This window comes from Rhineura floridana, chromosome 2 (assembly GCF_030035675.1).
Source record: "Rhineura floridana isolate rRhiFlo1 chromosome 2, rRhiFlo1.hap2, whole genome shotgun sequence".
NCBI classification, from domain to species: Eukaryota; Metazoa; Chordata; class Lepidosauria; order Squamata; family Rhineuridae; genus Rhineura; species Rhineura floridana.
The window spans coordinates 221,679,675-221,688,436 of record NC_084481.1 but is presented as its reverse complement, the minus strand read 5'-3'; positions in this window follow the sequence as shown (position 1 = coordinate 221,688,436).

The window sequence follows — 8,762 nt, the reverse complement described above, 5'->3', positions numbered from 1 at the left end:
GTTCCTGCGCGCATGAATCAGTCATCACTTTACCTCTTCATAAACCTTCCCTCCCAAAGGTCTGGATGAAGAGAGACATTTTTAACGGATGCCTAAAACTAAACAGCTGGTGTCAGCTGTATTTGAGGGTGTAGGGCATTGCCATGCTGGAGGAGGTTTTGTCCTAGCTAACTAACTGAACAGTGTACTTCACCTGGGGATGGAATCACAAGAAGCGCCTCCCTCAAAGATATTAAAGCCCAGGCATGACAATATGAAGGACCATAGCTCAGTGGCAGAGCATTTGCTTTGCATGTAGAAGGTCCCAGGTTCAATCCCCTGCACATTCAGGTAGAGCTGAGCGACATCCTGGTCTGAAATCCAGAGAGCCACTGTCAGTCAATGTAGATAATACTGAGCTAGATGGACCAGTAGTCTGACTCAGTATAAGGCAGTATATGTTCATATGATAGTGGGAGAGGCATTCTGTTTATGGCCTTGTATGTTACTACTTAGTTTGGGTCATTGAACCAGTCAAACCTCTGGCAACTGCATTCTGTAGCAGTGCAGCTTCTGTACCATTTTTAAGGGCAATCTCATGCAGAGTGTATTGCAGTCATCTAACTGGGAGTTTACCAGAGTGGATCACGGTGGCTAGACTATCTGTGTCCAGAAATGGGTATAGCTGACAAACCAGCTGAAGCTGGAAATAGGCATATTAAGATGTGTTAGTGCTCTACACAGTGGAAGAAATGATTAAAAGTCTTTTATCCCATGTGCTGGCACCAAAGTACGTAACTGCATGCCAATGCTTTTTATTTTTATTAGGTGGTGGACGTTACTGATGTATAAACCCTCACTAATGTGGACACTCATTTTCAGTGATCTCCTCTTTGAGGGCAAACCATCTTGCACAATTTGCCCATGAAGCCCCCCCCACCTCCCGCTTTTGACTATCTTACATGACAGCTAAAATGACTGCATCTAAATGTTCTTTTAGTTAAATGGAGAATGCCCTTCCATAATCTCCCAAGGACTCAGCCTCACAGCTACTATAAAGAGGCTTGGTTGCTTTTTTATTCATGGCTATCAGACTGGTTCCTGCAAAGTTGAGAGCAGGGTGGTGCATGGCAAGGTACAGATCAGAGATGAGGAACCTGTGGACCTTCAGCTGTTACTGGACTACAATTGCCTGACCTTTTGGGCATGCTGGCTGGGGCTGACAGGAGATGGAATCTAACTGTTGTTGCCTTGCCAATCTCCTTATTGCTGCAATACCCGGGAAAATGAAGGGAAAAAACCCACCGTCAGGTCTTCATTCATTTATTTGATTTCTGTAACTCCTTTTGATCTGGGAGAATCCCCAAGGCAGCTTATATAAAATCATGAGAAGAGCCCTGCTGGATCAAACTAATTGGGCCATCTAGTCCAGAATCCTGTTTCCCACAGAAGCCGATCAGATGCCTCTGGGAAGCCCACAAGCAGGACATGGAGGCAACAGTCTTCCTGTTGTTGCTCCCAGCAGCTGGTCTTCAATGGCATACTGCCATAGAAGTTTCATTTCACCATCGTGACTACTGTAGACATTGATAGACATCCTCCATGAGTTTGTCTAATCCCTTTTTAAAGCTATCTAAGCTAGGGATCATTGCCACACTTTGGGGCATCAAATTGCAGGTCTTTTTACATTTAGGACAGTCAGTGTGGTGTAGTGGTTAAGGTGTTGGACTAGGACCTGGGAGACCAGGGTTCGAATCCCCACATAGCCATGAAGCTCACTTGGTGACCTTGGGCCAGTCACTGCCTCTCAGCCTCATGAAAACCCTGTTCATAGGGTCACCATAACATGGAATCGACTTGAAGGCAGTACATTTTTTTTTTACACATTTAACTGAGTTTTGATCCATGGAAATTAGAAGGGGAAGCTTTTAATGACATGGAGCTGATCATGATTATCTGTCCTTTGCTTGCACATCCACCTGCAAGGTACCAAAGGCTGATTATACAGCCACGAGTGTATAGCCAGCGTGGATTTTTCACATTCTGCAATGTTAACGCCCCCAGCCATTCTGCTGCTTCTCATAAGCTCATTTGAAACCAAAACCTTACAAAACTTATAGTCCTGAACTCAGAAATGCTTGCTTAACAACCCTCTCAATTTTCATGGCGATAAACAAAACAGTCAGAAAGAAAAGAGTTCAAAGTCTGAAGAGAGAGAGAGAAAATCCAGATCTCTTTTGGAGTTTTCTCAGAGTTCTCATAATCTGTTGAAATTCATTAAAAATCAGCCATGTTCACAGAGTACTTGTAATCCTGTTACTGACCTTGCCCCATACTCTAACCTTCATCTTCTGCAGTTTTAAAAAAAAAATGCCTAGCTGATTTTTAATTTATTTTAAAAGTTTTGCATTGAACTGAATGATAATGTCGGGCATGCTCAATAAGAACCAACTGTCAGTGTTCTAAAAGCCAGATTCACAGCTGCTGGGCTTGCCTAATCAGGAGGCCACACCCACACCAGACTGTGATTTCACATGCGACAGTCATGGCTTCCTTCAGAGAATCCTGGGAAGTGTAGTTTGTGAAGGGTGCTGAGAGGAGACTCCTGTTCCACTGAGAGAGCTCCAGTGGCCAGACTGGTTTAACAGTTAGCTGCTCTTGATGACTCAGGGCCAGCATTTTTAAGAAAAACAAAGAAGGAACTGAATTTTACAAGGCCTAGAGAAGTCACATGCTTTCTTCTGTAGCTTATCAGTAAAATACGTGCTTGGAAACTGCTGCTGTAATGGCTAACTTGGAATGCAGATATGGGTGGAGAAATTAATGTGCCGTGTGCATAAGAAGTGGAGGGCATAGTTAGAAGATCAACCAATGGAAAGGTGACAAGTTGGCACTAAGAGGCCATTCAGAATGTGCCATGAATTTTTGCTTGCAATGTATAAAAGTGTAGCACCCCCACAAGGGGTGTGCTTGTTTTGTGAATTATCGCCTTGCACCTCTTTCTGGCCAGAACGAAATAAAGTTTGTTGGACCCTTCAACCTGGGTGTGGTCATTTGGCTGTACTGCGCACCGGGCAACGAACCCATTTGGGAGACAACACTCTGATTGAAGCTCTGGGAGGGGAACAGGGCCTCTCCTAGCAACTCTCAGTAACCTTCACTAACTACACTTCCCAGGATTCTTTGAGAGAAGCCATGACTCTCCAAAGTGAAATAAAGGCCTGGTGTGGATGTGGCCAGGGACAGCTTTGGTTTAAATTTGGATGGGAGGCTACATGTGCCTGCTGTAGAATAAAAAGGTGGGGGAAACCCTGAAAAGTAATGATACTGTTCACAATGTTTTTCTTTTGGAAAGGAAAGGGACTTCCTCTCTACCCAATGCCCACCCACCCAATCTCGTACCCTTCCCCTCTTGCCCTCCCTGCCCCTCCCCCAGGTCAGTGTTGGACCACAGCCTGGGAGACCAGGGTTCGAATCCCCACACAGCCATGAAGCTCACTGGATGACCTCAGCCTCAGAGGAAGGCAATGGGAAAACCACCTCTGAATACCGTTTACCATGAAAACCCTATTCATAGGGTTGCCGTAAATCAACTTGAAGGCAGTCCATTTCCATTTTCAAACATGATTGCACAGAAATAAATCCCAGTGAACTCAAAAAGTATGTAACTGATCAAACTCACCCTCTCTTCTCCTCCCTCCTATCCCCTCCCTCTTGCCTCTTCCCTCCCCCTCCAATCCCCTCCTCCTCCCCATGGTCAGTTTTACCTATCTTAAGCATGGTTGCATGGGAGTAAATACTGTTGAACCCAATATGCATGCAAATGATCAAACCTGCCCTCCCCTGCCCCTTCCTTTGCCCCTCCCTCTCCAATCCCCTCCTTCTCCCTCCCTCTCCCCTCCCTTTTTCCTTCCCTCACCTCTCCCCCTGCTCCTTCCCCATGGACAGTGTTACCTATCCTAACCATGATTACATAGGAGTAAATCCCATTGACCTCCTCTTCAGATGCACACCTTAATGTGGTGAGGGGGTTTGAGTGTGTTGAAGAAGCTGAGAGCAATGACGTCAGGAGTCTAGACCAAGAGGCTAGACTCCTAGCAGGGGCACCCAAGGTGGAATGGTCAAAGCTGAAACACCAGACTAAGATGCATCCAAACTCAGAGGAAGGCAGTGGTAAACCACCTCTGAATATCTCTTACCACGAAAACCCTATGAACAGAGTATCCAAAATGCAACACGAGATAGTGCTGGAAGATGAGACCCCCAGGTCAGAAGGCACTCACCAAGCTACTGGGGAAGAACAAAGGACAAGAACGAGTAGCGCTGTGACTAATTATGCAGCTGGGTCAAAGCCGAAAGGAAGCCCAGAGGCTGATGTGCACAGATGTGAAAGGAGAGTCTGGAGTTGTACGATGCACACAATAGGAACATGGAATGTGAGAAGCATGAACCAGGGAAAGTTAGAAATTGTCAAGCAAGAAATGGAACACATCAACATTACAATACTTGGTGTGAGCGAACTAAAATGGACGGGAATGGGAGATTTCCAATCAGGCAACTACAAAATATTTTATGCAGGAAATGAGAAATTAAGAAGAAATGGGGTTGCTTTAATAGTGAGAAGTGATGTAGCAAGAGCAATTAGGAGCTACAACACAAGATCTGAGTGAGTGATATCAATGAGATTAAATGGGAAACCTATCAACATAACCATCATCCAAGTCTATGCTCCAACGCCAAATGCGGAAGAAGAGGAATTGGAGAGATTTTATGCAGAAGTAGAAATTGATCACACACCAAAACAAGATGTGCTGATAATCATGGGGGATTGGAATGAAAAAGTAGGGAACAGATAAGGATTAGGAATTGTGGGGAAATGGGGCTTAGGAGACAGAAATGAAGCAGGAGAAAGACTTATTGAATTCTGTGAAGCCAATAATTTGTTTCCTGCGAACACATTTTTTGAACAACTGAAAAGACGACTGTGCATGTGGACATCACCAGATGGTCAATATAGGAATCAAATTGATTATATAATTGGAAACAGAAGATGGAGAAGTTCCATACTTTCTGCAAAAACAAGACCAGGAGCAGACTGCGGTACAGATCATGAACTGGTCATATCGAAAATCAGAGTAAAGCTAAAGAAGACCAACAATGCAATCATAACGCCAAATTAAAATTTAAATAACATCCCAGAAGCATATAAAGATCAAATAAGGAACAGGTTTGAGGCTTTAAACTTAGTTGACAGAGAACCAGAAGAACTATGGAATAAAGTCAGAGACGTTATCAGAGAAGAATGCAAAAAGACAATACCTCTAGTTAAAAAGAGAGAAAGACCCCAATGGATGACTGAAGAAACTCTTCAAATGGTTAAAAAGAGAAGGAAAGCAAAAGCAAAAGGAGATAGAAACACAGTCAGAACCCTAAATGCAACAATACAGAGACTAGTGCGTAGGGACAAAGAGAACTATTACAATAGTTACTGTATAGAAATAGAAGAGGACAACAAAAAGGGTAGAACAAGAGCCCTGTTTCAAAAGATTAGAGAAATGAAAGGAAAATTTAAACCAAGAGTAGAGATGTTGAATAATCAACAGGAGAACACACTGAATGACCGAGATGAAATAAAAGGAAGATGGAAGCAATACACTGAAGAACTCTATAAAAGAGATGACAGGATGACAGATTCATTCACGGAGGAACCATATGATGAAGAACCAGAAATTTTAGAATGTGAGGTGAAAGCTGCTATTAAAATACTTGGAAGAAACAAATCACCAGGAATAGATGGCATACCAACAGAGTTGCTACAAGCTACTGACTGAATCAGTCCAAATTTTGACTAAAATCTGTCAAGAAATATGGAAAACTAAACAATGGCCCACAGACTGGAAGCGTTCCATATACATCCCAATTCCAAAGAAAGGGGATCCCAGGGAATGCAGTAATCATTGAACTATTGCCTTAATATCCCATGCAAGTAAAGTAATGCTCAAGATTCTACAACAAAGGTTCTTGCCATATATGGAGCGAGAAATGCCAGACGTCCAAGCTGGATTTAGAAAGGGAAGATGTACCAGAGATCCTATCGCAAACATACGTTGGATAATGGAACAGACCAAGGAATTTCAGAGGAAAATCACCCTGTGGTTTATAGACTACAGCAAAGCCTTTGACTGTGTAGATCATGAAAAACTATGGAATGCTTTAAAAGAAATGGGGGTGCCACAGCACCTGATTGTCCTGATGCGCAACCTATACTCTGCACAAGAGGCTACTGTAAGGACAGAATATGGAGAAACTGATTGGTTCCCCATTGGTGTGAGACAGGGGTGTATTTTATCACCCTATTTATTTAATCTATACGCAGAACATATCATACGGAAAGCAGGATTGGACCAAGAAGAAGGAGATGTGAAAATTGGAGGGAGAAATATCAATAATTTAAGATATGCAGACAATACCATACTACTAGCAGAAACCAGTAATGATTTGAAACAAATGCTGATGAAAGTTAAAGAGGAAAGCACAAAAGCAGGATTACAGATGAACGTCAAAAAGACTAAAGTAATGACAACAGAAGATTTATGCAACTTTACAGTTGAAAATGAGGACATTGAACTTGTCAAGGATTATCAATATCTTGGCACAGTCATTAACCAAAATGGAGACAATAGTCAAGAAATCAGAAGAAGGCTAGGACTGGGGAGGGCAGCTGTGAGAGAACTAGAAAAGGTCCTCAAATGTAAAGATGTATCACTGAACACCAAAGTCAGGATCATTCAGACCATGGTATTTCCTTTCTCTATGTACGGATGTGAAAGTTGGACAGTGAAAAAAGCTGATAAGAGAAAAATCAACGCATTTGAAATGTGGTGTTGGAGAAGAGCTTTGCGGATACCATGGACTGCAAAAAAGACAAACAATTGGGTGTTAGAACAAATTAAACCAGAACTATCACTAGAAGCTAAAATGATGAAACTGAGGTTATCATACTTTGGACACATAGTGAGAAGACATGATTCATTAGAAAAGACAATAATGCTTGGAAAAACAGAAGGAAGTAGAAAAAGAGGAAGGCCAAACAAGAGATGGATTGATTCCATAAAGGAAGCCACAGACCTGAACTTACAAGATCTGAACAGGGTGGTTCATGACAGATGCTCTTGGAGGTCACTGATTCATAGAGTCGCCATAAGTTGTAGTCTACTTGGAGGCACATAACAACAACAAAAATCCCATTGAACTCAATAAGCATGCAAATAATCAGAACTGGCTTTCTCCTCCTTCCCTTCCCTTCCCCTCCCCTCTCCCTCCTCCCTTCTCCTTTCTTCCTCCTTCCCTGCTGACTCCAGCTGTCCCTCCATTCCCCCCACCCCGGTCAGTTTTACTTAATTAATGCTTAATTAATGAAAAAAGATTTTAAAATGGGAGGAGGCTAGAACTGAGGATAAAAGATGAACCAGACACCCTTCTGCCTTCTATGGAAAAAACAATCCTAGCTTTAAAACATTAAAAATAGGTGACAATATATTACTAGGCCTGGTGTAACTCTTTTCAGGACTACAAGTCCCACAATGCATCAGTGGAGGGCGGGAAGCAACAGCCTGTGAGGGAAAAGTGAAGAAAGGAGGCACATAGCCTTCACTGTGAGAGGAAAGAGTTAGCAGGAGAGACCATAATATAAAAACGTATATAATACTTCTTCTGTATATCATGCTTTATTTCAGTAATCCTATCTGTGAAAGGCTTGTATAATATCCCCATACTGCAGATGGTGGTGTTGGGGGTAAGGGTGAGTCTAAAAAGGTAATGTTGTGGCTAAGAACAGCGAGTAAGTTCCCAACTGAGGTAAAATTTGAACCAGGCCCTTCCCACACCACATTATCTGTACAGTAACCAACTACATGACACCATCTTAAATCCAGGATGTCACAGCATATCTGGATCGGAGGTTTTCCCTGACAGCACTTTTAGGGATTATAGAACTTGATTCTGGTGTACTAAAGGCAGGACTCACAGTCTGGTCAGAATCTGTTTGTTAGGTCATCTCTTGCCGCTGTTTCCAGGGCATTTTGATCTTTGATTTTTGGTGTTTTTGGCAGTTTGATTGAATAATGAGTTAATAAAAATGTTCCTATCCACTTTCAGATACATATATGCTTCCCTCAATGGACTGCGTTGGCAGATGTGAGGCTTTCATTTTCTTTCATGTTGCAGGTTAGCACAGGCTTGCCAGAAGAAGAACTGGGATATGTGGTCAGAAAGGAATGTGCGGAATTTATTTATTATTTGATTTATATCCCACCCTTCCAGCAGGAGCCCAGGGCAGCAGTTGTAGTGGTTATATTTATGGGAGGCCCTATTCCAGTGTTTCCTAAACTTCGGATTACTAAGGCAGTTTTTCCCCCTCAGTGAAAAGTGGTGGCACATTTGAGGGCCAAAAGAGATGTAATGTTGAAAGCACATCTTCATCTCTCTCAGGATCACCCCCCCATTAAAATAGCGGCTGCTCCCCCTACCTCAGTCCAGATTGGAACCATGGCACAGGATATTTGGGTGGGGTCCTCTTTTTGGAAATATGTTTCCTTTAATTTTCGCAATGCGTAAGTTGCCACCCTACCAACTGCTGTCCCCAAGCAGATTTTACCACATCTTCTGCTAAATGTTATGACCATACACATTGTGAGAATTTAGTTTCATGCATTCTAAAGCTAGATCAATAGTGCAGTCCTAGTGTATTTCATTAAAAAGGGTTTCCCCCCTATTACTGCCCC